The following is an 8,590-nucleotide window of genomic DNA, read 5'->3' as shown; positions in this document are numbered from 1 at the left end:
GTCAACTAATCTATGACAAAGGAGGCAAGGATACACAATGGAGAAAAGACAGTCTCTTCAATAAGTGGTGCTGGGAGAACTGGACAGCTACATGTAAAAGAATGAAATTAGAACACTCCCTAACACCATACACAAAAATAAACTCAAAATCGATTAGAGGACTAAATGTAAGACCGGACACTATAAAACTCTTAGAGGAAAACATAGGAAGAACACTCTTTGACATAAATCACAGCAAGATCTTTTTTGATCCACCTCCTAGAGTAATGTTAACAAAAACAAAAATAAAGAAATAGGAACTAATGAAACTTAAAATCTTCTGCACAGTAAAGGAAACCATAAACAAGACAAAAAGACAACCCTTAGAATGGGAGAAAATATTTGCAAACGAATCAACAGACAAAGGATAAATCTCCGAAATATATAAACAGCTCGTGCATCTCAATATTAAAAAAACAAACAACCCAATCCAATAATGGGCAGAAGATCTAAATAGACATTTCTCCAAAGAAGACATACAGATGGCCAAGAAGTACATGAAAAGCTGCTCAACATCACTAATTATTAGAGAAATGCAAATCAAAACTACAATGAGGTATCATCTCACACCAGTTAGAATGGGCATCATCAGAAAATCTACAAACAACAAATGCTGGAGAGGGTGCGGAGGAAAGGGAACCCTCTTGCACTGTTAGTGGGAATGTAAATTGATACAGCCACTATGGAGAAGAGTATGGAGGTTCCTTAAAACACTAAAAATAGAATTACCATATGACCCAGCAATCCCACTACTGGGCATATACCCAGAGAAAACCATAATTCAAAAAGACACAAGCACCCCACTGTTCACTGCAGCACTTTTTACAATAGCCAGGTCATGGAAGCAACCTAAGTGTCCATCGACAGACAAATGGATAAAGAATTAGTGGTACACATATACAATGGAATATTATTCAGCCATGAAAAGGAACGAAATTGGGTCATTTGTTGAGACGTGGATGGATCTAGAGACTATCATAGAGTGAAGTAAGTCAGAAAGAGAAAAACAAATATCGTATATTAACGCATGTATGTGGAACCTAGAAAAATGGTACAGATTAACCAGTTTGCAAGGCAGAAATAGAGACACAGATGTAGAGAACAAATGTATGGACACCAAGTGGGGAAAGCCGCTGGGGTGGTGGTGCTGGTGTGAATTGGGAGATTGGGATTGACATGTATATACTGATGTGTATAAAATGAATAACTAATAAGAATCTGCTGTATAAAAAGTTTTTTTAATTAAGAAAAAAAACGACCCCACACTTCCACTGAAGGGGGGCCGAGTTCAACCCCTGGTCAGGGAATTAGGATCCCACATGCCCTGAGGTATAGCCAAAAAAACCCCACAAAAGATATCATACTCAGTGGTGAAGCACTGAAAGCATTCTTTTGAGCATCATAATAAGGGAAGGATATCCATATTCACTTTGATTTAAATTTGAAGTTGAAGACCCTAGTTAGTGTACTAAGAAAAAGAAAAGATGTAAGAACTGGAAAGTGATTTTTAAAAACCCTGTGATTGGCAGATAAGGTTGAGAATGCTGGAAACCCAAAGGAATACATGATGAATTATTAGAATTAAGAAGAAATTTAGCAAGTTTGCTGGATACAAAACCAATGTGCAAAAGCCAATTCTATTGCTACACACTAGCAACAACTAGAAAATAAAATCTTAAAAGTCTACCATTTATAAGAGATAAAAAAATATAGAGTACCTAGTACTAATACCAAAAAAGTATATGAAGTTTATAAAGAAAATGTGAAGGTTTACAATGTGTTAATTTCTGCTGTACAGCAAAGCGATTCAGTTATACATATATTCTTTTTCATATTCTTTTCCATTATGGTTTATCACAGGATATTGAATATAGTTCCCTGTATTATACAATAGGACCTTGTTGTTTATCCATCCTATATATAATAGTTTGCATTTGCTAATACCAAATTCCCAATCCTTTCCTCCCCCACCCACCCCCTTGGCAACCATAAGTCTGTTCTCTGTGAGTCTGTTTCTGTTTCGTTGATATGTTCATTTCCATTTTAGATTCCACACATAAGTAATATCATATGATATTTGTCTTTCTCTTTCTGACTTCACTTAGTATGATAATCTCTAGGTTTATCCATGTTGCTGCTAATAGCATTATTTCATTCTTTATGGCTGAGTAATGTTCCATTGTGTGTGTATATATATATATATATATATATATATATATATATCACATCTTCTTTATCCATTCATCTGTTGATGGACATTTAATTTGTTTCCATGTCTTGGCTATTGTGAATAGTGCTACTATGAACATTGGGGTGCATGTATCTTTTCAAATTATAGTTTTGTCTGGATATATGCCCAGGAGTGGGATTGCTGGATCATATGGTAACTCTGATTTTAGCTTTTTGAGGGACCTCCATACTGTTCTCCACAGTGGCTGCACCAACTTACATTCCCATCAACAGCATAGGAGGGTTCGCTTTTCTCCACAGCTTCTCCAACATTTATTATTTGTAGACTTTTTAATGATGGCCATTCTGCCTGATGTGAGGTGATACCTCATTGTAGTTTTGATTTGCATTTCCCTAATAATTAGCGATGATGACCATCTTTTCATGTGCCTGTTGGCCATCTGTATGTCTTCTTTGGAGAAATGTCTAGAAAATGTGAAGATTTTATTGAAAGATTTAAATTTTTGGATTGGGAATTGCTTTATGGATAGTTTCAATTGTGCATGTTTAAAGAAAATTAAAATTATGAAACAATTCCATTTAACCCAGAGAAACATTGGTTCAAAATCCAAAATATATAGTCCCCTGAATTTTGGTATAACGAGTCACTTCCTAGGAGCCATGAAGTGGCTTGTGTACTAATCTAGCACCTTCGGATAGTTTTTGTTTGTATGAGCTATGCAGCCAATACCCATCCATTTGCTATTCCCAGTTCTTTGGGGGAACTGTTCCCTAGAGAGCCACATCTCCTTATTGGCTGCTAACCATTCTGCCAGTCAAGAAACTTCATCAAATTCTAGAAGCCTCTTCTCACTTGTAATTGGAGTTTTGTTGTGAAAGTTAAATTTTGTGATGCCCATAAAATGTTTAGTGCATGGTAAGAGCTCAATTAATAGCTATTTACGTCTTTAAAAATCTTCTAGAAGTGAATTGGGAGATTGGGATTGACATGTATATACTGATGTGTATAAAATGAATAACTAATAAGAATCTGCTGTATAAAAAGTTTTTTTAATTAAGAAAAAAAACGACCCCACACTTCCACTGAAGGGGGGCCGAGTTCAACCCCTGGTCAGGGAATTAGGATCCCACATGCCCTGAGGTATAGCCAAAAAAACCCCACAAAAGATATCATACTCAGTGGTGAAGCACTGAAAGCATTCTTTTGAGCATCATAATAAGGGAAGGATATCCATATTCACTTTGATTTAAATTTGAAGTTGAAGACCCTAGTTAGTGTACTAAGAAAAAGAAAAGATGTAAGAACTGGAAAGTGATTTTTAAAAACCCTGTGATTGGCAGATAAGGTTGAGAATGCTGGAAACCCAAAGGAATACATGATGAATTATTAGAATTAAGAAGAAATTTAGCAAGTTTGCTGGATACAAAACCAATGTGCAAAAGCCAATTCTATTGCTACACACTAGCAACAACTAGAAAATAAAATCTTAAAAGTCTACCATTTATAAGAGATAAAAAAATATAGAGTACCTAGTACTAATACCAAAAAAGTATATGAAGTTTATAAAGAAAATGTGAAGGTTTACAATGTGTTAATTTCTGCTGTACAGCAAAGCGATTCAGTTATACATATATTCTTTTTCATATTCTTTTCCATTATGGTTTATCACAGGATATTGAATATAGTTCCCTGTATTATACAATAGGACCTTGTTGTTTATCCATCCTATATATAATAGTTTGCATTTGCTAATACCAAATTCCCAATCCTTTCCTCCCCCACCCACCCCCTTGGCAACCATAAGTCTGTTCTCTGTGAGTCTGTTTCTGTTTCGTTGATATGTTCATTTCCATTTTAGATTCCACACATAAGTAATATCATATGATATTTGTCTTTCTCTTTCTGACTTCACTTAGTATGATAATCTCTAGGTTTATCCATGTTGCTGCTAATAGCATTATTTCATTCTTTATGGCTGAGTAATGTTCCATTGTGTGTGTATATATATATATATATATATATATATATATATATCACATCTTCTTTATCCATTCATCTGTTGATGGACATTTAATTTGTTTCCATGTCTTGGCTATTGTGAATAGTGCTACTATGAACATTGGGGTGCATGTATCTTTTCAAATTATAGTTTTGTCTGGATATATGCCCAGGAGTGGGATTGCTGGATCATATGGTAACTCTGATTTTAGCTTTTTGAGGGACCTCCATACTGTTCTCCACAGTGGCTGCACCAACTTACATTCCCATCAACAGCATAGGAGGGTTCGCTTTTCTCCACAGCTTCTCCAACATTTATTATTTGTAGACTTTTTAATGATGGCCATTCTGCCTGATGTGAGGTGATACCTCATTGTAGTTTTGATTTGCATTTCCCTAATAATTAGCGATGATGACCATCTTTTCATGTGCCTGTTGGCCATCTGTATGTCTTCTTTGGAGAAATGTCTAGAAAATGTGAAGATTTTATTGAAAGATTTAAATTTTTGGATTGGGAATTGCTTTATGGATAGTTTCAATTGTGCATGTTTAAAGAAAATTAAAATTATGAAACAATTCCATTTAACCCAGAGAAACATTGGTTCAAAATCCAAAATATATAGTCCCCTGAATTTTGGTATAACGAGTCACTTCCTAGGAGCCATGAAGTGGCTTGTGTACTAATCTAGCACCTTCGGATAGTTTTTGTTTGTATGAGCTATGCAGCCAATACCCATCCATTTGCTATTCCCAGTTCTTTGGGGGAACTGTTCCCTAGAGAGCCACATCTCCTTATTGGCTGCTAACCATTCTGCCAGTCAAGAAACTTCATCAAATTCTAGAAGCCTCTTCTCACTTGTAATTGGAGTTTTGTTGTGAAAGTTAAATTTTGTGATGCCCATAAAATGTTTAGTGCATGGTAAGAGCTCAATTAATAGCTATTTACGTCTTTAAAAATCTTCTAGAAGAACTTCCCTGGTGGTCCAGTGGGTAAGACTCCATGCTCCCAATGCAGGGGGTCCGGGGTTGAATCCTGGTCAGGGAACTAGATCCCACATGCATGCCACAACTTAAGAGTATGCATGCTGCAATGAAGATCCCATGTGCCGCAACGAAGATCCCACATGCTGCAACAAAGACCCGGTGCAGCCAAAATAAATAAATTTAAAAAAAAATCTTCTAGGGACTTCCCTGGTGGTCCGGTGGTAAAGAATCCGCCTTCTAATGGAGGGGACGCGGGTTAAATCCCTGGTCAGGGAACTAAGATCCCATATGCCACGGTGCAACTAAGCCTGCGCGTCACAACTACTGAGCTCACGTGCCTCAACTAGAGCCCGCATGCCACAAACTACACAGCCCATGTGCTCTGGAGCCCATGCACCACAACTAGAGAAGAGAAAACCCGCAAGCCACAACTAGAAAGAAGCCCACACACTACAATGGAGAGCCTGCACACTGCAACGAAAGATCCCACATGCCTCAATGAAGATCCTGTGTGCCACAACAAAGACACAATGCAGCCAAAAATAAATAATAAACAAATCTTTAAAAAAAAATCTTCTAGAGGACAAACTTAGGGCAACCAAATGATAACCGAATAAAGTATGGAAAAAAGGTTCTTCACTGAGCAATGGATCTATATAAATGTCTAAGTCTAAAGAAGTGTCAGAATTATAGTTATAAACAGGAGGTATCATTTATACAGTTGGGCATTGTGGACATGATAAAACTGAGTTTTACAAGTCACTTTTGCTTCCAAATAGGATGTAGTAGGTTGCATGCAGCAGGACAATGTGCCTGCTACAACCACCTTAAAAAATGCAGAATAAGTTTAAAACATCATATTTTAAAATATATTAGAGGACTGTGAAATGACTAAGACTTTGTACCTTATTTTACGTAAACTAAAATTCCAGAGAGGGGAGGGCCCTTCTGAGGTGAATTGATAATCAGTGGCTGTTTTCTTTTGTGGAAACATTTGCTGGTTCTAGTTACAGGCTGAGGATCCGTCTTAACCTAGGCAGAGGTTGTCTACTGGGGCAAAGAAAACCCAGAGGAACTTTTGGTGGTCATGTGGGACTATTGGGGCAGTTTGAAAACTAGAAGAGCCTCAGTGCATGGCTGATTTTCTGCGTGGGGCATTTGCTGTGTTCGAGACCTCCATGGGAGGCTGCGGACCTGGGCCAAAACTTTTTAAAAGTCACGGTGTTTAGGAAACCATGCCCCATTAGAGGGACATGGCCTCCTCAAACATGGCTACTCTCTCCCTCGAAACATTTCTCATATTTTGAAGCTGCATAGCTGGAGGTGAAAAAGCTAAGCTCAATGTCTCTAAAGAACTGAACTGAATAGTACTGTAGTATTTCAGGTCTGAGGAGATATACCCTTGAGGAACATGGATGAACCAGAAGTGGAATGAGTCTAAGTAAGAAGGCGACCTTGCCAAGACCCAGCTCGATCCCTAATTAGATTGTGATTATCAGACCCTCACTCTATCAACCTAATGGAGGGAAGGGGGAACTCTCACTGGGAGATGATATCATGTGGTGGCTCACTCTACAGTTATTTTTTACACACTGTCTGGCACAGAAGAAAACATTACCAAGTCTGTGAAGAGGCAGGAAAACATAACTAATAAAAGAAAAATGAACCATTGAACTGGACCAACAAATGATTAAAATGTTGAAGTTAGCAGACAAAGAATGAAAAACAACAAAAAACTGATGAATAAGATAAAACAGGAAAAGATGAACAAAATGGATGAAAAGATGGAGACTTTCAATGGATAACGAATCTATTTAAAAAATTATAAAAAATCAAATTCTAAAATTGAAAATACAATATTAAAAATTAAGAATACTGTGCATAGATTTGATAACAGACTGGAGATTATAGAAGAGAGAATTAGTAAACTCAAAAACAGGTCAGTAGGGCTTCCGTGGTGGCGCAGTGGTTGAGAGTCCGCCTGCCGATGCAGGGGACACGGGTTCGTGCCCCGGTCCGGGAAGATCCCACATGCCGCGGAGCGGCTAGGCCCGTGGGCCATGGCCGCTGGGCCTGCGCGTCCGGAGCCTGTGCTCCGCAGCGGGAGAGGCCACAGCAGTGAGAGGCCCGCGTACCGCAAAAAAACAAAAACAAAAAACAAAAAAAAACAGGTCAGTAGAAAACATTCAAACTGAAACGTCAAGAGACAAAAAAAAGATGATATATAGTATAAAGCATACGGTGAACAAGGTCAAATAATCTTACATATGTAATTGGACTCCCAGAGGAACAGAGATAAGAGAATGGAGCAAAAACAATAGTCGAAGAGACAATGGCTGAGAATTTCCCCAAAGTGATGAAAGATGTCAACTCAAAATTAGAGAAGCTCAGGGAAACCCAGGCCAGATAAATAAAAGGAAAACCACAGTAGGGAACAAAATAGTCAAATGGCTGAAAATCAACAACCAAGACAAAATATTAAAAAGCAGCTAGAACTTTCTCTTTGTGCAGCTGTCTCTACACTGGGGACTCTTTCCTCTGAACTCTAGCTGCTTTGGCCTTCCCAGTCTCCCTGCTTCTTCCCCTCAACACAAGGAGACCACCAGGCTCCTCTTGGTTTCCCCTACCTGTGACTGTCCTGGAGACTCTTGCCAGGCAGTAAACTGGTGCATCTGGGGGGGGCTCGCCCCATTTATCGTCCATCTCTCAGGGATCACCATTCTTTTTCGCCTTACGTCAAATGTTTTTTAATGTTGTTTCAGGGACTTCCCTAGTGGTCCAGTGGCTAAGACTCTGCGCTCCCAATACAGGGGGCCCAGGTTCGATCTCTGGTGAGGGAACTAGATCCCACATGCCACAACTAAGAGTTCACATGCCGCAACTAAAGATCCCACATACTCCAACTAAAAGATTCTGCATGCTCCAACTAAAAGATCCCACATGCCACAACGAAGATCTTGCGTACCGCAACTAACACCCGGTGCATCCAAATAAATAAATAAACAGATATTAAAAAATGTTTCATATTTATTGTCTGGTTTTTTAGTTGTTTCAGTTGGAAGGGTAAAATCTGATTTCTTATTCCATCTTGGCTGGAAGTGGAAATCTCAAAAAGATTTACTTTTAAACTGAGGAAATGTGCCAAGCTGAGCTTACACATATGCTATTAAAACTCAGTAACTACAGCAATTGTTTATAAGGAAGACCAAGAAAAGCTTTTGTTTGTAAAGGACTACTTTATCACTGACATTGGTTAGAATTTGCTGACACGTGTGATGATTAAAAGCAAACCACACTGTAGTAGGTTTTATTATTTTTTAACCTTCTTTACAGTCAATGCACATCCTTATTGCTTGTACCTGGGGCACAAGGCTCCCA

This window comes from Physeter macrocephalus, chromosome 1, assembly GCF_002837175.3.
Source record: "Physeter macrocephalus isolate SW-GA chromosome 1, ASM283717v5, whole genome shotgun sequence".
Classification (NCBI taxonomy): domain Eukaryota; kingdom Metazoa; phylum Chordata; class Mammalia; order Artiodactyla; family Physeteridae; genus Physeter; species Physeter macrocephalus.
Note: the sequence above shows the minus strand (reverse complement) of the source record.